At 38.5% G+C, this 26,829-nt stretch overlaps 1 protein-coding gene across 5 annotated transcripts in view; it reads left to right on the plus strand.

Moving 5' to 3' along the window:
* TAB3 (TGF-beta activated kinase 1 (MAP3K7) binding protein 3) overlaps nt 1-26,829 on the plus strand; it is a 97,709-nt gene that overhangs the window by 13,325 nt on the left and 57,555 nt on the right. For 4 of the 5 annotated variants that reach the window (XR_013825581.1, XM_079909582.1, XM_079909581.1 and 1 more), the window contains exon 2: nt 26,218-26,341. The exons of the other annotated variant lie outside the window; for it this stretch is intronic. The gene's annotated coding sequence lies outside the window, so the exon portion shown is untranslated. The remainder of the gene's footprint in view (nt 1-26,217; nt 26,342-26,829) is intronic. 5 annotated transcript variants of the gene reach the window in all.

The raw sequence follows: 26,829 nt of genomic DNA on the forward strand, positions 1-26,829 counted from the left end.
CCACCAGCAGTGCAGGAGGGTTCCCTTTTCTCCACACCCTCTCCAGCATTTTTGTTTGTAGATTTTTTGATGATGGCCATTATGAATGGTGTGAGGTGACACCTCATTGTAGTTTTGACTTGCACTTCTCTAATGATTAGTGATGTTCAGCATTCTTTCATGTGTTTGTTGGCAGTCTGTATATCTTCTTTGGAGAAATGTCTATTTAGTTCTTCTGCTTATTTTTGGATTGGGTTGTTTGTTTTTCTGATATTGAGCTGCATGAGGTGCTTGTAAATTTTGGAGATTACTCCTTTGTCAGTTGCTTCATTTGCAAATATTTTCTCCCATTTTGAGAGTTGTCTTTTGGTCTTGTTTATGGTTTCCTTTGCTGTGCAAAAGCTTTGAAGTTTCATTAGGTCCCATTTATTTTTGTTTTTATTTCCATTTCTCTAGGAGGTGGGTCAAAAAGGATCTTGCTGTGATTTATGTCATAGAGTGTTTTGCCTATGTTTTCCTCTAAGAGTTTTATAGTGTTTGGCCTTGCATTTAGGTCTTTGATCCATTTTGAGTTTACTTTTGTGTATAGTGTTAGGGAGTGTTCTAACTTCATTCTTTTACATGTCGCTGTCCAGTTTTCCCAGCACCACTTACTGAAGAGGCTGTCTTTTATCCTTTGTATATTTGTGCCTCCTTTATCAAAAATAAGGTGATCATATGTGTGTGGGTTTATCTCTGGGCTTTCTGTCCTGTTCCATTGATCTGTATTTCTGCTTTTGTGCCAGTACCATACTGTCTTCATTACTGTAGCTTTGTAGTATAGCCTGAAGTCAGGGAGCCTGATTCCTCCAGCTCCATTTTTCTTTCTGAATATTGCTTTGGCTGTTCGGGGTCTTTTGTGTTTCCATACAAATTGTGAAATTTTTTGTTCTAGTTCTGTGAAAAATGCCATTGGCAGTTTGATAGGGATTGCATTGCATCTGTAGATTGCTTTGGGTAGTACAGTCATTTTCACAATGTTGATTCTTCCAATCCAAGAACATGGTATATCTTTCCATCTGTTTGTATCATCTTTAATTTCTTTCATCAGTTTCTTATCTTTTTCTGCCTACAGTTCTTTTGTCTCCTTAGATGGGTTTATTCCTCGGTATTTTCTTCTTTTTGTTGCAGTCGTAAAGGGGAGTGTTTCCTTAATTTCTCTTTCAGATTTTTCATCAGTGTATAGGAATGCCAGAGATTTCTGTGCATTAATTTTGTATCCTGCTACTTTACCACATTCATTGATTAGCTCTAGTAGTTTTCTGGTGGCATATTTAGGATTCTCTATGTATAGTATCATGTTATCTGCAAACAGTGACAGCTTTACTTCTTCTTTTCTGATTTGGATTCCTTTTATTACTTCCCTGATTCCTGTGGCTAAAACTTCCAAAACTATGTTGAATAAGAGTGGTGAGAGTGGGCAACCTTGTCTTGTTTTGATCTTAAAGGGAATGGTTTCAGTTTTTCACCATTGAAAACGAAGTTGGCTGTGGGTTTGTCATATATGGCCTTTATTATGTTGAGGAAAGTTCTCTCTATGCCTACTTTCTGCAGGGTTTTTATCATAAAGGGGTGTTGAATTTTGTCAAAAGCTTTCTCTGCATCTATTGAGATGATCATATGGTTTTTCTCCTTCAATTTGTTAATATGGTTTATCACATTGATTGATTTGCGTATATTGCAGAATCCTTGCATTCCTGGAATAAACCCCACTCGATCATGGTATATGATCCTTTTAATGTGCTGTTGGATTCTGTCTGCTAGTATTTTGTTGAGGATTTTTGCATCTATGTTCATCAGTGATATTGGCCTGTAGTTTTCTTTCCTTGTGACATCTTTGTCTGGTTTTGGTATCAGGGTGATGGTGGCCTTGTAGGATTAGTTTGGGAGTGTTCCTCCCTCTGCTATATTTTGGAAGTGTTTGAGAAGGATGGGTGTTAGCTTTTCTCTAAATGTTTGATAGAATTCGCCTGTGAAGCCTTCTGGTCCTGGGTTTTTGTTTGTTGGAAGATCTTTAATCACAGTCTCCATTTCCGTGTTTGTGATTGGTCTGGTTATATTTTTTATTTCTTCCTGGTTCAGTCTCGGAAGATTGTGCATTTCTAAGAATTTGTCCATTTCTTCCAACTTGTCTATTTTATTGGCATATAGTTGCCTGTAGTAATCTTTCATGATTCTTTGTATTTCTGCAATGTCAGTTGTAACTTCTTTTTCATTTCTAATTCTATTGATTTGAGTCTTTTCCCTTTTTTTCTTGATGAGCCTGGCTAATGGTTTATTCATTTTGTTTATCTTCTCAAAGAATCAGCTTTTAGTTTTATTGATCTTTGCTCTCCTTTCCTTCATTTCTTCATTTCTGATCAGATCTTTATGCTTTCTTTCCTTCTGCTAAGTTGGGGGGTTTTTGTTCTTCTTTCTCTAATGGCTTTAGATGTAAGGTTAGGTTGTTTATTTGAGATATTTCTTGTTTCTTGAGGTAGGATTGTATTGCTATAAACTTCCCTCTTAGAACTGCTTTTGCTGCATCCCATAGGTTTTGGGTCGCCATGTTTTCATTGTCATCTGTTTCTAGGTATTTATTGATTTCTTCTTTGATTTCTTCAGTGATCTCTTGATTATTAAGTAGTGTATTGTTTAGCCTCCATGTGTTTGTATTTTTTACAGATTTTTTTCCTGTAATTGATAGCTAGTCTCATAGTGTTGTGGTTGGAAAAGATACTTGATACGATTTCAGTTTTCTTAAATTTACCAAGGCTTGATTTGTGACCCAAGATATGATCTGTCCTGGAGAATGTTCCATGAGTACTTGAGAAGAAACTGTATTCTGTTGATTTTGGGCAGAATGTCCTATAAATATCAACTAAGTTATTTCTTTTTAATGTATGATTTAAAGCTTGTGTTTCCTTATTTATTTTCATTTTGGACGATCTGTCCATTGGTGAAAGTGGGGCGTTAAAGTCCCCTACTATGATTGTGTTACTCTCAATTTCCCCTTTTATGGCTGTTAGCATTTGCATTATGTATTGAGGTGCTCCTGTGTTGGGTGTATAAATATATACAACTTTTATATCTTCTTCCTGGATTGATCCCTTGATCATTATGTAGTGTCCTTCTTTGTCTCTTGTGATAGTCTTTATTTTAAAGTCTAGTTTGTTTGATAGAATTGCTGCTCTAGCTTTCTTTTGATTTCCATTTGCATGGAATATCTTTTTCCATCTTCTCACTTTCAGTCTGTATGTGTCCCTAGATCTAAAGTGGGTCTCTTATAGACAGCATATATATGGGTCTTGTTTTTGTATCCATTCAGCCAGTCTTATGTCTTTTGGTGGGACCATTTAATCCATTTACATTTAAGGTAATTATCTGTATGTATGTTCTTATTACCATTTTCTTAGTTGTTTAAGTTTGTTATTGTAGGTCTTTTTCTTCTCATGTTTCTTGCCTAGAGAAGTTCCTTTAGCATTTGTTGTAAAGCTGGTTTGGTGGTGCTGAATTCTCCTAGCTTTTGCTTGTCTGGAAAGGTTTTAATTCCTCTGTCGAATCTGAATGAGATCCTTGCTGGGAAGAGTGATCTTGGTTGTAGGCTTTTCCCTTTCATCCCTTTAAATATGTCCTGCCAGTCCCTTCTGGCTTGCAGAGTTTCTGCTAAAAGATCAGCTGTTAACCTTATGGGGATTCCCTTGTGTGTTATTTATTGTTTTTCCCTTGTTGCTTTTAATATGTTTTCTTTGTATTTAATTTTTGATAGTTTGCTTAATATGTGTCTTGGCGTATTTCTCCTTGGATTTATCCTGTATGGGACTCTCTGTGCTTCCTGGACTTGATTAACTATTTCCTTTCCCATATTAGGGAAATTTTCAACAGTAATCTTTTCAAATATTTTCTCAGTCCGTTTTTTTTCTCTTCTTCTGGGACCCCTATAATGCGAATGTTGGTGCGTTTAATGTTCTCCCAGAGGTCTGTAAGAATGTCCTCAATTCTTTTCATTCTTTTTTCTTCTGCTCTGTGGTAGTTATTTCCACTATTTTATCTTCCAGGTCACTTATCCGTTCTTCTGCCTCAGTTACTCTGCTATTGATCCCTTCTAGAGAACTTTAAATTTCATTTATTGTCTTGTTCATCATTGTTTGTTTGCTCTTTAGTTCTTCTAGGTCCTTGTTAAACGTTTCTTGTATTTTCTCCATTCGATTTCCAAGATTTTGGATCTCTACTGTCATTACTCTGAATTCTTTTTCAGGTAGACTGCCTGTTTCCTCGTCATTTGTTTGGTCTGGTGGGTTTTTACCTTGCTCCTTCATCTGCTGTGTGTTTCTCTGTCTTCTCATTTTGCTTAACTTACTGTGTTGGGGTCTCCTTTTTGCAGGCTGCAGGTTTGTAGTTTCCGTTGTTTTTGGTGTCTGCCCCCAGAAGGTAAGGTTGGTTCAGTGGGTTGTGTAGGCTTCCTGGTTGGGGGGACTGGTGCCTGTGTTTTGGTGGATGATGCTGGATCTTGTCTTTCTGGTGGGCAGGATTGTGTCCGGTGGTGTGTTTTGGGGTGTCTCTGTCTTTATTATGATTTTAGGAACCTCTCTGCTAATGGATGGGATTGTTTTCCTGTCTTGCTAGTTGTTTGGCATAGGGTGTCCCGCACTGTAACTTGCTGGTCATTGAGTGGAGCTGGGTCTTAGTGTTGAGATGGAGATCTGTGGCTGAGCTTTTGCCATTTGATGTTACGTGGAGCCGAGAGGTCTCTGGTGGACCAGTGTCCTGAACTCGGCCTTCCCACCTCAGAGGCACAGGCCTGACACCCGCTCGGAACACCAAGACCCTGTCATCCACATGGCTCAGAAGAAAAGGGAGGAAAAAAAAAGGAAAGAATAAAATAAAATTGTTGTTAAAGTAAAAATTGAAAAATAATTATTAAAAATAACAGAAACTTGAAAAGTAATTAAAAAAAAAGAGAAAAAAGAGAGAGAAACCAAACCAAGAAACAAATCCACCAATGATAAGTGCTAAAAAGTATACTAAGAAAAGAAAACAAAACACACACACACCAAACCGGACAGACAGAACTCTAGGACAAATGGTAAAAGCAAAGCTATACAGACAAAATCACACAAAGAAGCGTACACATACACACTCACAAAAAGAGAAAAAGGAAAAACATAATTCTATATATAAAAAAAAGGAAGAGAGCGACCAAATCAATAAACAAATCTACCAGTGATAATAACTTGTACATACTGACTTAAGATAAGCATAAATCTAGAAACAAATCAGATGTAGAAAGCAAACCCCAGGTCTACGGTTGCTCCCAAAGTCCACCACCTCAATTTTGGAATGACTCCTCTATTCAGGTATTCCACAGATGCAAGATATATCAAGTTGATTATGGAGATTTAATCCGCTGCTCCTGAGGCTGCTGGGAGAAGTTGCCGTTTCTCTTCTTTGTTCTCACAGCTCCTGGGATTCAGCTTTGGATTTGGCCCCGGCTGTGTGGGTAGGTCTCCTGAGGGCGTCTGTTCTCGCCCAGACAGGCCCGGGTTAAAGGAGCAGCCGATTAGGGGGCTCTGGGTCACTCAGGCCAGTGGTAGGGAGGAGTACGGAGTGCGGGGCAAGCCTGCGGCGGCAGAGGCCAGCATGACGTAGCAACATCCTGAGGCGTGCCATGTGTTCTCCCAGGGAAGTTGTCCCTGGATCTCGGGACCCTGGCAGTGGTGGGCTGCACAGGCTCCCGGGAGGGGAGGTGTGGATAGTGACCTGTGCTTGCACACAGGTTTCTTGGTGGCTGCAGCAGCAGCCTTAGCATTTCATGCCCATCTCTGGTGTCCGCTCTGATAGTTGCGGCTCGTGCCCATCTCTGGAGCTTGTTTAGGTGGTGCTCTGAATCCCCTCTCCCCGCACACCCCAAAACAGTGGTTTCTTGCCTTTTAGGCTGTTGCAGACTTTTACCCGGCTCGCTGTGGCTGACTAGCCCCCTTCAGGGTATATTCACACAGCCAACCCCAGTCTTCTCCCTGGGATCTGACCTCCGAAGCCCGACCGTCAGCTCCCAGCCCCCACCCTCCCCGGTGGGTGAACAGACAAGCCTCTCGGGCTGGAGAGTGCTGGTTGGCACCGATCCTCTGTGTGGGAATCGCTCCGCTTTGCCCTCTCCACCCCTGTTGCTGCACTCTCCTCCGTGGCTCTGAAGCTCCCCCACCCCCGCCACCCCCACCCCTGTCTCCGCCAGTGTAGGGGCTTCCTAATGTGTGGAAACTTTTCCTCCTTCACAGCTCCCTCCCAGGGGTGCAAGTCCTGTCCCTATTCTTTTTTTGTCTCTTTTTTCTTTTGCCCTACTGACTTACATGGGGAGTTTCTTGCCTTTGGGGAAGTCTGAGGTTTTCTGCCAGCATTCAGTAGGTGTTCTGTAGGAGTTGTTCCACATGTAGATGTATTTCTGATATATTTGTGGGGAGGAAGGTGATTTCCACGTCTTACTCCTCCGCCATCTTGAAGGTCTCCCTCCATACTGTTTTGATTAGTATAACTTTTTAATATAGTTTGAAACCAGAAAACATGATGCCTCCAGCTTTGTTCTTATTTCTCAAGATTGACTATTGGAGGTTTTTTGTGATTCCATACAAATTTCAGGATTGTTTATCTTTTTGTGAAAAATACCATTGGAATGTTGACAGGGATTTCATTGAATCTGTGGATTGCTTTAGGTAGTATAGACATTTTAACAGTATTAATTCTCCCAATCCATGAGCATAGACTATCTTTCTGTTTATTTCTGTCATCAGTTTCTTTTGTCAGTGTCTTGTAGTTTTCAGTATATAGGTCTTTAACCTCCTTGGTTAGATTTATCCTAGATAGTTTATTCTTTTTGATGCAGTTGTAAATGGGATTATTTTCTTAACATCTCTTTCTGATAGTTAATTATTAGTGTAAAGAAACAGGGTTTTTGTGTATTGATTTTGTATCCTGCAAGTTTACTGAATTTGTTTATTAGTCGTAACAGTTTTTTGATGGAATCCTATGGGTTTTCTATATATAATCTCATGTCGTCTGCAAAAATTGATAGTTTTACTTTTTTCTTTCCAGCTTGGATGCTTTTTATTTCTTTTTCTTGCCTAATTTCTGTGGCTAGTTCTGCCAATGCTATGTTGAATTAAAGTGATGAGAGTGGACATTGTCTTGTTCCTGATCTTAGAGGAAAACTTTTAGCTTTTTACTGTTGAATATAGTGTTAGCTGTGTGCTTGTTACATACATCCTTTTATTATGTTTAGGTTCATTCCCTCTGTACCCGCTTCGCTGAGAATTTTTATCATGAATGAATGTTCAATTTTGTCAAATGTTTTTTCTGCATCTGTTAAGATGATCATATGATTTTTATCTTTCATTTTGTTAATGTAGTGTATCACACTGACCGATTTGCAGGTGTTGCACCATCCTTGCCTCCCTGGGATAAACCCCTTTGATTATGGTGTATGATCCTTTTAATGTATTGTTGACTTTGGTTTGCTAATATTTTGTTGATGATTTTTGCATCTGTGTTCATTAAGGATATTGGCCTGTAATTTTCTTGTGCTATCCTTGTCTAGTTTTGGTATCAGCCTAATGCTGGCCTTGTAAAATGAGTTTGGAAGTGTCCTCTCCTCTTCTATTTTTAGAGGAGTTTGGGAAGGATTTGTATTAATTCTTCTTTGAATATAGAATTAACCAGTGAAGTTCTCAGGTCCTGGACTCTTTGTTTGTTGGGAGATTTTTGGTTACTGATTCAGTCTCTGTAATAGTAATTGGTCTATTCACATTTTCTATTTCTTCATGATTCATTCTTGGAAGGTTGTGTGTTTGTAGGAATTTATCTATTTTTTCTAGGTTGTCCAATTTGTTGGTGTATAATTGTTCATTGTAGTCTTTTATGATCCTTCATAGTTCTGTGGTATCTGTTGTAAATGTTTGTTAATTTTGTCTCCTTTTTAAAGAACCAGCTGTTTGTTTCCTTGATCTCTTCTTTTGTCTTTTGGCCTCTATTTTATTTGTTTCTACTCTGATCTTTGTTATTTCCTTCATTCTACTAACTTTGAACTTTGTTCTTTTTCTAGTTCCTTGAAGTGTAATATTTTGTTATTTATTTGGGATATTTATTGTTTCTTGAGGTAGGCCTCAGTTATTATGAACTTCCCTCTTAGAACTGATTTGCTGCATCTCATAATTTTTGGTGTGTTGTATTTTCATTTGTCTCAAGGTATTTTTCCATTTCTCTGTTGATCTTTTAGTCTTTCAGTAGCATGTTGTTTAATCTCCACTATTTGTGCATTTTCCAGTTTTCTTTTTGTAATTGATTTCTACTTTTATACCATTGTGGGAAAAGATGCTTGGTATGAATTTATTTCTTCTTACAACTTGGTAAGTTATATATTTAAAATATTTGTCCATTTTATCCGAATTTTCAAATTATGGGCATTACAGTTATGCCCTTTTATCATTTATTGTCTACAGATTCCTTACTGAATGTTCCTCCTTTCTTTTCTTAATAGCTTTGAGGTATAACCGCACATTTCACCCACTCGAAGTGTACAATTTTGCGGTTTTTATAACATTCACAGAGTTGCACAACCATCAGCATAATCAATTTCAGAACAAAAAGGAATGCTGCACCCATTAGCAATCACTCCCCATTTTCCCCGAGCTCCTTCTTGCCCCATCAGCCCTAGGCAATCACAAATCTTTTTGCCTCTGTAGGTTTTCTTCCTGAAATTTTCACATAAATGGAATCATGCAATTTGTGGTCTTTTGTCACTGGCTTCTTTCACTTAGCATAATGTTTTCAAAGTTCACTTATGTTGTAGCATATTATCAGTACAGTTGACTTTTGAACAACAGGGGTTTGAGTTGTGTGGATCCACTTATATGGGGACTTTTTTCAGTAGTAAACACTGTAGTACGACACAGTCTGCATTTGGTTTAATCTGCAGATGTGGAACCGTGAATACAGAGGAACTGTGTACACAGAGGAATTACGTATGTGGAGGGCCAACTATAAGTTATACTCAGATTTTCAACTGTGTGGAGGGTTAGCAACCTTAATCCCTGTGTTGTTCAAGGGTCAACTGTACTTCATTTCTTTTTACTGCCAGATAACATGCTACTGTATGGATATACCATATTTAATTTATTCATTCATCAGTTGATGGATGTTTGAGTTGTTTTCAGTTTTTGGCTATTATGAGTAATGCTACCATGAACATTCATGTACAAGTTTTTGTGCAGACATATGTTTTTATTTCTCTCGGGCCTTTTTCATTCTTGATACTGGGTATATGTATCTTTTTTTCCTCCTTCTCTTTTTAAAAAGAATTTTACTAGAGGATTAGCACTTACAGTAATTCTTCCAAAAGAACCAGCTGTGTTGGTGTTTCTTTATTTTGTTAATATCTGCTTTTATATTTATTATTTTTTTAGGATTCCTTTTGCTTTTATTTTTCTAACTTCTTAACAAGGGTGGTTAGGTATTAATTTGCACCGTTACTTCCTTCCTAACATATGCAGTTAAAACTACACATTTCAAGTATGTCTTTACTTGCATCCCATTATTTTTGATATGTAGTATTTCCATTATAGTTTCACAACATATTTTAATTTCCATCGTAATTTCTTCTTTGATCAATGGGTTATTTTAAAGTGTATTTTTTAATTTCCACTAATATAAGAATTCTCTAACTGCATATTTTATAATTGTTTTCTGGTTTAGAGTACTTTCTCTGAGTGATTTCAGTCTTTTTAAATTTCTCGAGATTTACTTTATGGCTCAACATGTGATCAGTTTTTGTAAATATGTAAGACCTTGAAAAGAATATATTCTGCAGCTGTTGTATGCAGAGTTCTATATATGCCCATCAATCAGATTTGTTAATTGTGTTGTGTTATCCTTACTGATTTGTTTTTGTTTTTGTTTTTTTGGCGGTACGTGGGCCTCTCACTGTTGTGGCCTCTCCCATTGCGGAGCACAGGCTCCGGACGCACAGGCTCATCGGCCATGGCTCACGGGCCCAGCCGCTCCGCAGCATGTGGGATCTTCCCAGACCAGGGCACGAACCCGTGTCCCCTGCATCGGCAGGTGGACTCTCAACCACTGCGCCACCAGGGAAGCCCTTTACTGATTTTTTTTGTCTGCTTATTTCAACTACTGAGAGATACCTTAAAATCCACCACTATGATACTAATGTATGTGTATTTCTCCTATTAGTTCTGTGAGCTTTTCCTGTATATATAATTTGAGGTCATTATATCAAGTGCATGTAAATTTTTAGAAACTATTTATTTATTTGGCTGTGTTGGTTCTTAGTTGGGGTACGTGGGATCTTTCGTTGTGGTGTGCAGGCTCTTCTTTGCGGCACATGGGCTTCTATCTAGTTGTGGTGCGTGGACTCTCTAGTTCTGGCGTGTGGGCTCCAGAGCGCACAGGCTCAGTAGTTACAGTGCGTGGGCTTAGTTGCCCCGTGGCATGTGGGATCTTCGTTCCCTGACCAGGGATGGAACCCACGTCCCCTGCATTGGAAGGCAGATTCTTAACCACTGGTCCACCAGGGAAGTCCCAAGTGCATATAAATTTAGTTAATTATGTTCTGGTGAGTTAAACATTTTATCATCGTTGAAGTGACTCTTTTAACTGTAGTGATACTTTTTCTTTGATGTCTGTTTTTTCTGAAACTAATTTAGCTATACCATCTTTATTTTGGCTAGTGTTTGCATGATATATTTTTTTTTCTTTCAGCCTTTCTGTATGCTTATGTTTAAATGTGTCTCTTGAAAGAGACCATATGTTTGTAGATTGTTTTTTTAAGTCTGATAATCTTTCTCTTTTTTCGGAACATTCAGTCCATTTGTATATATGTAAGTACTGACATTTTGAGATTAAATACAGCAGCACATTTTTGTCCCACCCGTTCTTTATTTTTCTCTTCCTTTTATTTGATTGTTTTTATATCAATTTTCCTTTATTGGTTCAGATATCACATGTTCATTTTAATTATTTTCATGGTTGCACTCGCACTTCCAGCATGCATAGGTCACTTATCAAAGTCTAGTGTTAACTGATAGTTTTATCTTCCTCCTGGTTGAAGCAAGAACGTTAAAATACCTCTGTTCCGCTTACTGATCTCCTGACATACATGCTCTTGTCCTGTAACTTAATATTCTGTATGTATATTTTTCTACAAAAAGCTGTACATATTCCATGTATATAATTTAGTGGGTTGGAAGATAAGTTGCTGTACGTATTTTAACCCCCACAGGACATTATTATTTTATACAATCAATGCCCCATTAGATTTTTCACATTCTTACTTAAACTTTCATGGTTCTTCATTCATTTCTGCATCTGTGACCTTCCATTTTGGGTCAGTTTTTTTGCTTTATGACTTTTTAGTGAATTGTGAATTCTGTTTTTATTTGTCAGAAAATATATTTCATTTTCACTCTTTTTTTAAAAATGTGTGTATTGTTTTTCAAGTTCTTTTCCCATTTAGGTTATTACAGAATATTGAGCAGAGTTCCATGTGCTATACAATGTGTCCTTGTTGGTTATCTATTTTAAATACAGTAGTGTGTATATATCAGTCTCAAACTCTGAATTTTTTTTAACTTTTTATTTTATATTGGAGTACAGTTGACTAACTGTGTTGTGATAGTTTCACTTGTACAGCACAGTGGTTCAGTTATACATATACACATGTCTATTCTTTTTCAAGTTCTGTTCCCATTTGGGTTGTTACATAATATTGAGCAGAGTTTGCTGTGCTATATGGTAGGTCCTTTTTGGTTACCCTTTTTTTTGGCTGCACTGGGCGGCATGTGGGATCTTAGTTCCCTGACCAGGGATTGAACCTTCACCCCTTGCAGTGGAAGCACAGAGTCGTAACCACTGGACCACCAGGGAAGTACTGTTTATCCATTTTAAATATAGCAGTGTGTACATGTCAATCCCAAACTCTCTAACTATTCCTTCCCCTCACCCTTACCCTTACCCTTACCCTCCTGGTAACCGTAAGTTTGTTCTCTAAGTCTGTGAGTCTGTTTGTTTTGTAAATAATTTCATTTGTATCATTTGTTTTACAGTCTGCATGTAAACAATATCATATGATATTTGTCTTTCTCTGTCTTACTTCACTCAGTATCATAATCTCCAGGTCCATCCGTTTTGCTGCAAATGGTATTATTTCATTCTTTTTAATAGCTGATTAATATTCCATTGTATATATGTACCACATCTTCTTTATCCATTCATATGTCGATGGACATTTAGGTTGCTTCCATGACTTGGCTGTTGTAAACAGCACTGCAGTGAACATTGGGGTGCCTGTATCCTTTCAAACCATAATTTTCTCCGGATGTATGTCTAGGAGTGGGAATGCTGGATCATCTGGTAGCTCTGTTTTTAGTTTTTTAGGGAACCTCCATACTGTTCTCCATAGTGGCTGTACCAATTGACATTCCCACCAATAGTGTAGAAGAGCTCCCTTTTCTCCACACCCTTTCCACCATTTATTGTTTGTAGACTTTTTGATGATGGCCGTTCTGAATGGTATGAGGTGATATATCATTGTAGTTTTGATTCACATTCTTCTAATAATTAGCAGTGTTGAGCATCTTTTCATGTGTCTCTGGGCTGTATGTATGTCTTCTTTGGAGAAATGTCTATTTAGATCTTCTGCTCATTTTTTGATTGGGTTGTTTGGGTTTGTTTTGATATTGAGCTGCATGAGCTGTTTGTAGATTTTGGAGATCAATCCCTTGTCGGTTGCATCGTTTGCAAATATTGTCTGCCGTTCTGTTCGTTGCCTTTATGTTTTGTTTATGGTTTCCTTTGCTTTGCCAAAGCTTTTGAGTTTCATTAGGTCCCATTTGTATATTTTTGTTTTTATTTCCATTACTCTAGTAGGTGGATCGAAGAAGATATTGCTGCGATTTATATCAAAGAGTGTTCTTCCTATGTTTTCCTCTAAGAGTTTTATAGTATCAGGTCTTAACATTTAGGTCTTTAATTCATTTTGAGTTTATTTTTGTGTATGGTATCAAAGAATATTCTAATTTCATTCTTTTACATGTAGCTGTCCAGTTTTCCCAGCACCACTTATTGAAGAGACCGTCTTTTCTCCATTGTATAGTCTTGCCTCCTTTGTTTTAGGTTAATTGACCATAGGTGCTTGGGTTTATTTCTGGGTTTTCTACCTTGTTCCATTGATCTATATCTCTGTTCTTGTGCCAGTACCATACTGTCTTGATTACTGTAGCTTTGTAGTATAGTCTGAAGTTGGGGAGCCTGATTCCTCCAGCTCCGTTTTTCGTTCTCAAGATTGCTTTGGCTATTCGGAGTCTTTTGTGTTTCCATACAAATTGTGAAATTTTTTGTTCTAGTTCTGTGAAAAATGCTATTGGTAGTTTGATAAGGATTGCATTGAATCTGTAGATTGCTTTGGGTAGCATAGTCATTTTCACAATATTGATTCTTCCAATCCAAGGACATGGTATATCTCTCTGTATCATCTTTAATTTCTTTCATCAGTGTCTTACAGTTTTCTGCATACAGGTCTTTTGTCTCCTTAGGTAGGTTTATTCCTAGGTATTTTCTTTTTTTTGTTGTACTCGTAAATGGGAGTGTTTCCTTAATTTCTTTTTCAGATTTTTCATCATTAGTGTATAGGAATGCAAGAGATTTCTGTGCGTTAATTTTGTATCCTGCTACTTTACCGAATTCACTGGTGAGCTCTACTAGTTTTCTGGTAGCATCTTTAGGATTTCTATGTATAGTGTCATGTCATCTGCAAACAGTGACAGTTTTACTTCTTTTCCGATTTGTATTCTTTTTATTTTTTCTCTTCTCTGATTGACGTGGCTAGGACTTCCAAAACTACGTTGAATAAAAGTGGTGAGAGTGCACATCTTTGTCTTGTTCATGATCTTGGAGGAAATGCTTTCAGCTTTTCACTGTTGAGTATGTTGTTAGCTGTATATATGTTTGTTGTATATGGCCTCTATTAGGTTGATGTAAGTTCCCTCTGTGCCCACTTTCTGGAGAGTTTTTATCATAAATGAGTGTTGAATTGTTTCAAAAGCTTTTCCAGCATCTATTGAGATGATCATGTGATTTTTGTTCTTCAGTTTGTTGATGTGGTGTATCACACTGATTGACTTACGGATATTTAAAAATCATTGCATCCCTGTGATAAATCCCACTTGATTGCGGTGTAGGATCCTTTAATTGTGTTGTTGTATTCGCCTTGCTGGTAATTTGTTAAGGTTTTTTTTTTTTTTTTTTTTTTTTTGCGGTACGCGGGCATCTCCCATTGCAGAGCACAGGCTCCTGACATGCAGGCTCAGCGGCCATGGCTCACGGGCCCAGCTGCTCCGCAGCATGTGGGATCTTCTCGGACCGGGGCACGAACCCGTGTCCTCTGCATTGGCAGGCGAACTCTCAACCACTGCACCACCAGGGAAGCCCTGTTAAGGATTTTTATGTCTGTGTTCGTTAGTGATATTGGCCTGTAATTTTCTTTTTTTGTATTATTTATGTCTAGTTTTGGTATCAGGGTGATGATGGCCTCATAGAATGAGTTTGGGAGTGTTCTTCCCTCTGCAATTTTTGTAGAAGTTTCAGAAGGATAGGCGTTAACTCTTCTCTAAATGTTTGATAGATTTTGCCTGTGAAGCCATGTGGTCCTGGGCTTTTGTTTGTTGGGAGTTTTTAAATCACAGTTTCAATTTCAGTACTTGTGATTGGACTGTCCATATTTACTATTTCTTTCTGGTTCAGTCTTGGGTGATTGTACTTTTCTAAAAATTTGTCTATTTCTTCTAGGTTGTCTATTTTATTAGCATATAGTTGTTTGTAGTAGTCTCTTATGATCCTTTGTATTTCTGTGGTGTCTGTTGTACCTTCTCCTTTTTCATTTCTAATTTTATTGATTTGAGCCCTTTCCCTGTTTTTCTTGATGAGTCTGGCTAAAGGTCTATCAATTTTGTTTATCTTTTCCAAGAACCAACTTTTAGTTTCATTGATCTTTTCTGTTTTTTTCTTCATCTCTGTTTAATTTATTTCTGCTCTGATCGTTGTTTAGTGTTGTGTTTGGATAGCTCTCTGTCTCTGTCTCCTTTTTTTTGGTCACGCCACACAGTATGTGGGATTGAATCTGTGCTCCCTGCAGTGGGAATACAGAACCTTAACCACTGGACCGCCAGGGAATTCCTTGCTTTTTCTCTTTTGTGTGTATATTTCTTATAGATTTTTGGTTTGCGGTTCCCATGAAGTTTTGCTATAGCAGTCTGTATATATAAACAAGATTGTTTTAAGCTGCTGGTCTCTTAATTTGAAACGTTATTTCCCGTTTCCTGCATTTGTGCTCTCCTCACCATTGCCGGTTTTGATAACATATTTGTGTGTAGATGCTTTCCTACCTTTACTGTATGTTTGCCTTTACCAGTGAGCTTTCTCATTTGTATATACTTGTTTGTAGTTGTGGCCTTTTCTTTTCTGCCTAGAGAAGTTACTTTAGTATTTGTTGCAAAGTTGGTCTGGTGGTGTTGAATTCTCTTAGCTTTTCCTTGTCTGTAAAGCTTTTGATTTTTTTGTTGAATCTCAATGAGAGCATTGTTGGGTATTCTTGGTTGTAGGTTTTTCCTTTTCATCACTTTAAATATACTGTGTCACTCCCTTCTGGCCTGCAGAGTTTCTGCTGAGAAATCAGCTGAAAATCTTACGGGAGTTCCCTTGTATATTATTTGTTGCTTTTCCCTTTTGCTTTTAATATTTTTTCTTTGTTTTTAATTTTTCTCAATTTGATTATTATGTGTCTCTGCATGTTCCTCCTTGGGTTTATCCTGCCTGGGACTTTCTGTGCTTCCTGGACTTGGGTGCCTGTTTCCTTTCCCAAGATAGGGAAGTTTTCAGCTATCATCTCTTCTGATATTTTCTCAGGTCCTTTATCTCTTTTTTCTCCTTCTGGGACTCCTCTAATGTGATTGTTGTTGCATTTAATGTTTCCACAGAGGTCTCTTAGACTGTCTTCATTTCTTTTCATTCTTTTTTCTTTATCGTATTCTGTAGTAGTGATTTCCACCATTCTGTCTTCCAGCTCACTTATCCTTTTTTCTGCCTAACTTATTGTGATATTGGATTCCTCTAGTGTATTTTTTATTTCAGTTGTTGTATTATTAATCTGTTTGTTTGTTCTTTAGTTCTTCTAGGTCTTTGTCAAACATTTCTTGTATCTTCTCGGTCTGTTCCTCCATTCTTTTCCTGAGATCTTGGATCATCTTTACTATCATTACTCTGAATTCTTTTTTGGGTCGATTGCCTGTCTCCACTTCACTTAGTTGTTCTTCTGGAGTTTTATCTTGTTCTAACACCTGGGACAGATTCATCTACTGTCTCATTTTGTCTTACTTTCTGTGATTACCGTTTGCATTCCGCAGGCTGCAGAGTTGTAGTTCTTGCTTCTGCTGTTTGCCCCCTGGTGGATGAGCCTGTCTCAGAGGCTTGTGCAGGCTTCCTGGTGGGAGCAACTGGTTCCTGCCCATTGGTGGGTGCAGCCGGGTCTTGTCCGTCTAGTGGGCAGGGCCATGTCAGGGGTTGTGCTTATGGGGCAGCTGTGGGCTCAGGAAGACTTTAAGCAGCCTGTCTGCTGATGGGTGGGACTGTGTTCCTGCCCTCTTGGTTGCTTGGTCTGAGGCATCCAAGCACTGGAGCCTATAGGCTGTTGCATGGGGCCAGGTCTTGGTGAGAAGATGGCAGCCTCCAGGAGGGCACATGCCAATGAGTACTCCCCAGAACTACTGCCGCCAGTGTCTTTGTCCCTGCATTGAGCCACAGCAGCCCCACACCTCTGCAGGAGGCCCTGTAATACCAGCAGGAAGGTCTGGCCCAGGCTCTTATGAGGTCACTGTTTTTTTTCCCTGGTTCCTTGTGCACACGAGACCTTGTGTTCCCCCTCTGAGAGTGGAGTTTCTGTTTCCCCCAGTCCTGTGGAATTCCTGCAATCAAACCCCATTGGCCTTCACTGCTAGATTCTCTCGGGCCTCCTCCTCCCGTTGCCAGACTCTCAGCCTGGGGAGCCTGACGTGGGGCTCAAAACTTTCACTCCTGCAGGAGAGGTTCTGTGGTATAATTATTCTCCAATTTGTGGGTCACCCACCCAGCGGGTATGGGATTTGATTTTATTGTGATTGTGCCCCTCCTACCATCTCACTGTGACTTCTTCTTTGTCTTTGGATGTAGTATATCTTTTTTTGGGAGGTTCCAGCATTTTTTTGTCAATGGTCATTCAGCAGTTAATTGTGATTTTGGTGTTTTCGTAAGAAAAGGTCAGCTCACTTTCTTCTACTGCACCATTGTGTCTCCGCCTTCTTAATTTTCATTCTTGATGGGTGTTTTCTCTGCAGTGGAATACTTGGTTGGCAGTTGTTTTTCTTTCTGCTACTTAGGGATTCCATTACATATGTCTTTTAGCTTCCATTTTTGTTGTTGAGAATTAAGCTATCCATGTAACTGTTGCTTCTTTGAAAGTAATCTTTTTCCCCCTCGGGATGCTTTTAACTTTTTCTTTGTCTGCTGATTTTCAGCTAGGAATTCACTGACATCCTTAAATTTGTGGTTTGACATTTTAAAATCATTTTTGGAAATTTTCAGCCATTCAAGTTTTGCTTCTACTCTATACTGTCTTTCCTTTCCTTCTGGAATTCCAATTAACTGTGTCGGATGTTATACCTTCACACCATATCCCCATATTGCTTATCATGTATTTATTCTGAGCTTTTTTTCCACTGACTTGTCTCTGATTCAGTGTCTCAACTGTGTCCATTGGCTGTTAAACCTGTTCATTGGATGATTAACTTCAGTTTTTGTATTTTTCAGTAACAAAATTTGTTTGCTTCTTATAAAAATCTGGTATATCACTTTTTATAGTTTCTAGTTCATTGGTGAGACTTTTCAGTTTGGCTTCCATTTCCTTGAACCAAAGTGTGTGTTTCGTAATTCCAATATTTGGAGTCTCTGTGAGTGTTTATTGTTTTATATTTCTGTGGCTTTTGATCTTATGTCTGTTGTTTTCCCATGTGCCCAGTTGTCTTTAATTGTTTGCTGGGCATTGGATTTGAAAAATTACTTGAGAAATCATTTGAGACCAGGATGATATCTTACAGGAAGGATTTTTGGGGGGGGCGGGGGGGGGCATCTGCTTGAGGGAATCTAGGATTACTTAGTCAAATCTCAGCTTTTGAGATTTCTCTGGGCCAACTGGATGACTCAAGGCTAAATTGCTTTCAATTTATGGACTGTTCAATTTCCGGTTCACCCATATTTCTAAGGTGCAGCCCTTTAGGTTCCTAACATGAGGGTAGCGAAGAGGATTTTCCTTTTGTCTCTCTGGGCCTACCCATCTGTCAGATACAGTTTAACTTCTGGTTTCTTCTGGATTGTTGTGCTCACCTCTCTGAATTCCAGTCCTTTAATATATCTGAAAGCACTATCCTGTTGGTTCTTTGATCCTTTAAGAAAGTCATTTCTTACATTTTGTCCAACTTTATTATTTGTCTTCAGTGGAAAGATTGGTTTGGGCTTCCCTGGTGGCACAGTGGTTGAGAGTCCGCCTGCCGATGCAGGGGACACTGGTTTGTGCCCTGGTCCGGGAAGATCCCACATGCCGTGGAGCAGCTGGGCCCGCGAGCTATGGACACTGGGCCTGCACGCCTGGAGCCTGTGCTCCGCAACGGGAGAGGCCACAACAGTGAGAGGCTCACGTACTGCAAAAAAAAAAAAGGAAAGATTGGTTCAAATTACCTAATATGCCATAACCAAGAGAAGGAGTCTTCCCATTAGCTCTTTATGGCAGAACATGATTTTGTCTTGTTTTCTAGGTCAGACTCAGCCCCTAGTTCTCTTTAAATTTTGTTTGATGTAGCTGTACTCACTTGGATAACTTTGCACATTTTCATTAAAAGGTTACATTGTGTGTGTGTGTGAAAGTATAAATAAGTTGTTACCTGATTATTCAGGATTCAGGATTTTAGTCTCTTCCACCTAGGGCAGTTTCTAGTCCTTGACAGTGGACAGGTTTATTGTGTTTAAGTTTCAGTTAAAAATAAGTCTCTGGAATGACTTTAAGAACATGAAATCCCTCTTAATTACTATTGAAATTGGGATGTACAATATCAACTAAGTTTTTTTCCTTTCATAGAAAAGAATGTTTTCCTAGTTATACTATAAGTGTCATGACTTCTGTTTTAGTGTACATATTTGTAGACATAATATATGTCTTTGTGAAATAGAAAAAAAGGAGGCAGTTCTGCTGAGCTTCTTGTTTGCTGTATTATGAAAGCTCTCGAGCATCCTCTTGAATGAATATGGTGCTTTACAAGTTACAAACATTTTCCTTCTGCATAAATTAATTCCTACATCTTGTGAGGTGTGGTATTAAGCAAAGGATTTGGAAACAGGGCCTAAGAGAGGTTAAGTAACTTGTCTGTGGCTCCACATCTGGTGAGTGGCTTATGTCGTCTATGATTATTATAGTGTTTTATTTCAGCTGTTGTGGCCTGTTAATGCTTGCCTGTAGATGCTCACTGACTTCCCAGTTTTGTCATGTTATGCTTTCTTCTTTCTGTACACCATGTAATATAATGACCTCATGACTCATGTCCTGAAGATTGAGACAATTGGGATATTACTCCTTCATATCCCATCCTCACTGCCTCTCAGCCCACCCCATTTCTAGAATATGCTCACACCAGCCCTGGAATTTGCCAACTCCTCTGCCCTGTTGGAAAGCTTGCTTTGTCACTAGTCTTTTCTCACCCCACATGTATAGTCAGTCCCTTTCCTTCTCTTTACACATGCCTCAATTTTTCTGATTCTAAGAAAGATGCCTCTTTTTTTTCCAGTGCACTTGCCATCTTTCTTGTCACTCTTATGGTTAGACTCAAACTGTCTAACTTCCTTACTGGGTATCTTCTGTAAGCCTTCCTTTCTTTCCTAATCGCTCTTTATAAGATCCTAGCCAAAATCTCGTTTGCTCTGATCCTTTGAATCTTAAGGAGAGCAAAAAGCTTTTCTGCCTCAGACCCTTTTCCTAGCAGTAGAGTCAGTGCTTCTATATGTCTGGTGGTGCTTCTGCTTCTGAATGGTACTCACATCTCATTTTCAAAATCCTTGTAATGAAAACATTGAACAGTTTTCTTACGTTAGGAATGTGGATGTCAAATGCCCTTGTTTGCTTGGAGCATGTTCAATTACATAGTGTTCAGTTACTACTTATTTAAGGGTATGAGGATGCCACCTCCTCAAATTTAGTAATATTCCATTTTCTCTTGAGAACTATTGTGTCTGTGTGTGGTTTGTTTTTTTTATTTTGTCCCTGTCCAAGGATTCTTTTCTTGGAAGTTGATTCATCAGTTTTCTCTCAGTCTCACTCACAAAACTGTCATGCTTCAAAATGTTGGTAGAAGGGCTTCCCTGGTGGCGCAGTGGTTGAGAGTCCACCTGCCGATGCAGGGGACACGGGTTCGTGCCCCGGTCCGGGAGGATCCCACATGCCGCGGAGCGGCTGGCCCCGCGAGCCATGGCTGCTGAGCATACACATCCGGAGCCTGTGCTCCGCAACGGGAGAGGCCACAGTAGTGAGAGGCCCGGGTACCGCAAAAATAAATAAATAATAATGTTGGTAGAATTGTGAGTGGTACCAGTACCTTTTGAATGTCCTGTTTCAAACCTTTGCACTTTTCCCTTTTCCTTCTCTTTTAATCCTGCATCATTTCTGTTGTCCACTTCGATTATTTTTCTTCAGTAAACTTGATTTACATGAACTCATCTTTCCCTTCTCTGAACTCTTTTTGTTATCAGGGTACAGAGTACATATGTTCTTTTTCACCAGCTCAAGAGTAAGCTTTAAGACAGGGCATGGGCAATTAAAAAAAAAAAAAAAGACAGGGCATGGGCTTCACCCTTTTGCTTTATCACTTATTTTTTAAAATAAATTTTTAAATTATTATTTATTTTTGGCTGAGTTGGGTCTTTGTTGCTGTGTGCGGGCTTTCTCTAGTTGTGGCGAGCAGGGGCTACTCTTCATTGCAGCGTGCGGGCTTCTCATTGCAGTGGCTTCTCGTTGCGGAGCACGGCCTCTAGGTGTGTGGGCCTCAGTAGTTGAAGCTCATGGGCTCTAGAGCACAGGCTCAGTAGTTGCGGCGCACGGACTTAGTTGCTCTGTAGCATGTGGGATCTTCCCTGACCTGGGTTCGAACCCATATCCCCTGCATTGGCAGGTGGATTCTTAACCGCTGCACCACCAGGGAATCCCTGCTTTATCACTTATTGCAGGGCCTTGCATATAATAAGATTCAGTAAATATTTAAGTTTATATTTAATATTATAGTTAATTATAAGTTATGCTGATAATTATAATTACTAATTAGTATTATTAATCATAATATTAGTTAATGTTAATTGACGTTTAAATATAATGGTTTTGGCTCTTTAAGGATTTTACCTCTGGACTGCCTTAAGAACCTTCTCAGTAGTTTTATATCTTTAGCTTCTTTTTCTGTGATCTCTGTACAAAAAAAGAATGAAAATCATCAGCTTTTAAGTATTATTTTGAATACATTGGGTTTTTTCTCCTTAAAGGACTCTGTCGTGACTCCTCGTTGATTGTTTTTATTTTTAAATTTTTATTTGTGAACATTTCCAAATGTACACAAATAAAAAGTTCAGTGATCCTCTATGCTGCAGACATCAACATTTCTCCATACATCTTTCATCTTCCCCCTATAGCTTTTTTTTTTGCTGAGAATTTATGGCATATCCAAGACATTATTTCATCCCTAAATAACATGTATCTAAAACAACACATTTTCTTACATAACCACAATGCATTGTCATGTACAGCACACCTGGTAATGATTCCTTAATTGTGTATACAATACTTACTAGTCCATGGTCAAGTTCTCCCAGTTGTCTAAAAAAATTTCTTTTGTAGTTGGTTTGTTTGATTTGTGCGAGAGGTCAGGTGTTGACAGCCTGATCCCTTCATAAAGCCCCACTTTTCACCCTAATGCTTTTATTATTCATTGATTACAATTGCATGGATTAGTTATTAAATTAAAAATTGCCAAATTAGCTGAAACTTTTCTCTCTGGAAGAACTTTTTCCTCATTCACTAAGGCTAGTTGGTTAACCTAAAATATCTAGTTAGTTCTTGAGTAGTTAATACCCTCTACTGGGGAAAGAAGACTCTGCTTTCTTTTTTAGCTAGTAAGACTCTTTAGATTATTTCACTAAGGCCTATAGTAAAGTATTTTTTTTTTCCTTCTTGAGGAAGTTAAAGTTATTCTTGAGTGGTAGATTAGTGATTTTGTGGATTGGGTTATGGGGAGGGCCTCCCAGTCCTGAGTGAGCAGTTCAAGTTCTGAGAAGGTACAGCGGCGGGGGGCGAGGGGGCGGTGGATGGTGGGGAAAGGAAAGGAATACAAAGGAAAAAAAATATACCCCCTTCACTGTTGGGATTTGTACTGAAGGTGTGGTGCTCACTTGGGGTGTGGAAATTTCAAACGTTCTTTTACTTTCCCAGAGAATAAATTAGACTCAATAAAGATTCTGTATAGACGCAGTATAGAGTCATTTAAATTTAAGGACGTATGGCCCTTAAAGGGTCTTAGCACAGTTTTGTAATCAAAACCATTCGATTTTTTTTACATCTTTATTGGAGTATAATTCCTTTACAATGGTGTGTTAGTTTCTGCTTTATAACAAAGTGAATCAGTTATACATATACATATGTTCCCATATCTCTTCCCTCTTGCGTCTCCATCCATCCCACCCTCCCTATCCCACCCCTCTAGGCGGTCACAAAGCACAGAGCTGATCTCCCTGTGCTATGCGGCTGCTTCCCACTAGCTAGCTATTTTACGTTTGGTAGTGTATATATATCCATGCCACTCTCACTTTGTCACACCTTACCCTTCCCCCTTCCCATATCCTCAAGTCCATTCTCTAGTAGGTCTGTGTCTATTCCCATCCTACCCCTAGGTTCTACATGACATTTTTTTTCTAAAATTCCATATATATGTGTTAGCATATGGTATTTGTCTTTCTCTTTCTGACTTACTTCACTCTGTATGACAGACTCTAGGTCCATCCACTTCATTACAAATAGCTCAATTTCGTTTCTTTTTATGGCTGAGTAATATTCCATTGTATATATGTGCCACATCTTCTTTATCCATTCATCCGATGATGGAAACGTAGGTTGTTTCCACCTCCTGGCTATTGTAAATAGAGCTGCAATGAACATTTTGGTACATGACTCTTTTTGAATTATGGTTTTCTCAGGGTATATGCCCAGTAGTGGGATTGCTGGGTCGTATGGTAGTTCTATTTGCAGTTTTTTAAGGAACCTCCGTACTGTTCTCCATAGTGGCTGTACCAATTCACATTCCCACCAGCAGTGCAAGAGGGTTCCCTTTTCCCCACACCCTCTCCAGCATTTATTGTTTGCAGATTTTTTTGATGATGGCCATTCTGACTGGTGTGAGATGATATCTCATTGTAGTTTTGATTTGCATTTCTCTAATGCTTAATGATGTTGAGCATTCTTTCATGTGTTTGTTGGCAGTCTGTATATCTTCTTTGGAAAAATGTCTATTTAGGTCTTCTGCCCATTTTTGGATTGGGTTCTTTGTTTTTTTGTTATTGAGCTGCATGAGCTGCTTGTAAATTTTGGAGATTAATCCTTTGTCAGTTGCTTCATTTGAAAATATTTTCTCCCATTCTGAGGGTTGTCTTTTGGTCTTGTTTATGGTTTCCTTTGCTGTGCAAAAGCTTTGAAGTTTCATTAGGTCCCATTTGTTTATTTTTGTTTTTATTTCCATTTCTCTAGGAGGTGGGTCAAAAAGGATATTGCTGTGATGTATGTCATAGAGTGTTCTGCCTATGTTTTCCTCTAAGAGTTTGATAGTTTCTGTCCTTACATTTAGGTCTTATGAGGTGTCACCTCACACTAGTCAAAATGGCCATCATCAAAAAATCTACAAACAATAAATGCTGGAGAGGGTGTGGAGAAAAGGGAACACTCTTGCACTGCTGGTGGGAATGTGAATTGGTACAGCCACTATGGAGAACAGTTTGGAGGTTCCTTAAAAAACTACAAATAGAACTACCATATGACCCAGCAATCCCACTACTGGGCATATACCCTGAGAAAACCATAATTCAAAAAGAGTCATGTACCAAAATGTTCATTGCAGCTCTATTTACAATAGCCCGGAGATGGAAACAACCTACGTTTCCATCATCGGATGAATGGATAAAGAAGATGTGGCACATATATACAATGGAATATTACTCAGCCATAAAAAGAAACGAAATTGAGCTATTTGTAATGAAGTGGATGGACCTAGAGTCTGTCATACAGAGTGAAGTAAGTCAGAAAGAGACAGACAAAAACCGTATGCTAACACATATATGTGGAATTTAAGAAAAAAAATGTCACGAAGAACCTAGGGGTAAGACAGGAATAAAGACACAGACCTACTAGAGAATGGACTTGAGGATATGGGAAGGGGGAAGGGTAAGCTGTGACAAAGCGAGAGAGTGGCATGGACATATATACACTACCAAATGTAAAATAGCTAGCTAGTGGGAAGCAACCGCATAGCACGGGGAGATCAGCTCTGTGCTTTGTGACCGCCTAGAGGGGTGGGATAGGGAGGGTGGGAGGGAGGGAGACGCAAGAGGGAAGAGATATGGGAACATATGTATATGTATAAATGATTCACTTTGTTGTAAAGCAGAAACTAACACGCCATTGTACTCCAATATAGATGTTAAAAATAATAATAATAAATAAAAAAAGAACATGTTTGGTTTTCATTCTCAAGGTTTACAGTTATAAAACCTAGAGGAAAATAAAAAGTTGGTAAACATTATTTCAAGTGCTGGTGGTAACAAACAGACAATAACTTTTGTAGGCATTTAGGAAGGAGAGAAAACTGATTCAAGTTGATGGGGAGAATGTGGGGTGAATGTGGGGTGGATTTTGCGTTGTCACATCAGAGATCAGAAAAGGCTGTTTCACGTGGTAGAAAACAGCCTTCGGATAGGTGCAAGTACTTCTTGCTCATACTTGAAGTTCATTTTTCAGGTACTGTTTAAGATAAAGTAACTAAGAAGTTAAAAAGTAAGAAAAAGTATAGTAAAGTGCTAAAAAAATACATTATAAACAGGCTATGTTATTTTAGCTCTACTGTGGTTATAAAATGAGGTTGAGTCAGTAGATTAATTAGAAACTTATATGCATCATGGCTCTGATACAAGCCAGTATTTGCCCTAAAATGATAAGGTTAACATTGAATTATTAGGTTTACCGAGAACGAAGATAGTTTCTAAATGATGGAGAGAGAGAATGCTCATCTGTCAAAATAAACCAGTAAGGGCTTTTTTTTTTTCCTTAAAGTAGCAGTTTTTTAAAAGTTGTATACTATTTTGGCTATGCAATTGAAAATTTTATAGATGCTTGATAGTTCTGGGCTTCATCCTTTCTTCTCTAGATAGAATGGGGGGCTCATGATGGTAAGTCACAGCCAGGTGTGCTACAAAAGCCTTAAGAAAACAGGCAGTGGACTATCTTTTTGTCTTTCTGAAGTGCTCTCAGAAAGACAAATGGAGAATTTAATTACTGTAGAAGATATTTGTGACCTAAAGGAAAAGAAGGTTCCGTTTGTGATGATACTTGGGAAGGAACTGCTTGCCCTAAAAGTGTGGCCTAGCATCCTGTCTGTTGTTACTTTAAGTCACCAGAAGTCTATGAGTTTTTGTCATTTTTCTGTATTGAGTTAAGAAGTTAATAAAAGGATAACTTAGCTCCTCATTTTGTCAGATTTCAAGTCTACTGAAAAGAAGGTGCTTTGAGAGCTGGAGATGTGAGTAAGAGTCCAGTGCCAGGGTAATTTTTTAATTTTTAAAAAAATAGACTTTATTTTTTTGGAACAGTCTTAGTTTTTCAGAAAAATTGAGAAGATAATACAGACAGTTCCTTTATACCCTGCACCCAGTTTCCTTTATTATTAACAGCTTACATTAGCATGGTATATTTGTTACAACTAGCCAATATTAAAAGTGTTATTAACTAAAGTCTATACTTTATGCAGATTTCCTTAGTTTTTACCTAATGTATTTTTTCTCTTTCAGGATCCCACCAGGGCCCTGTATTACAGTTAATCGTCACGTCTCCTTAGGCTCCTCTTGACTGTGACAGTTTCTCAGACTTCCCTTGTTTTGATGACCTTGGCAGTTTTGAGGAGAATTTGATCAGGTATTTTGTAGAATGTCCCTCAATTGGATTTATCTGATGTTTTTCTCATGGTTAGACTGGGGTTATGGGTTTTTAGGAGGAAGACCACAGAGGTAAAGTGCCATTCTCATTCCATTATATCAAGGGTACAATGATTTATCACTATTAATGTTGACTCTGGTCACCTGGCTGAAAATGTTTGTCAAGTTTCTCCACTGTGAAGTTACTTTTTTATTTTTTGTAAAAACTTTGTTCCATGCTGTGTTGTTTGGAAATAAGTCACTAAGTGTAGTCCACACTTAAGGAGTGGGAAGTTTTGCTCCATCTCCTTGAGGCTCTTCTACGTAAGTTACTGGGAATTCTCCATGGGAGATTGTCTCTTCTCCCCCATTTATTTATTTATTTATTCAGTCATTTCTTTATGTCAGTATGGGCTTACAGATATTTGTTTTATATTTTGGGTCATAATCCAATACTACCTTATTTATTTTGTTGCTCAAATTTTTGCT

Source organism: Stenella coeruleoalba (genome assembly GCF_951394435.1).
Source record: "Stenella coeruleoalba genome assembly, chromosome: X".
NCBI classification, from domain to species: domain Eukaryota; kingdom Metazoa; phylum Chordata; class Mammalia; order Artiodactyla; family Delphinidae; genus Stenella; species Stenella coeruleoalba.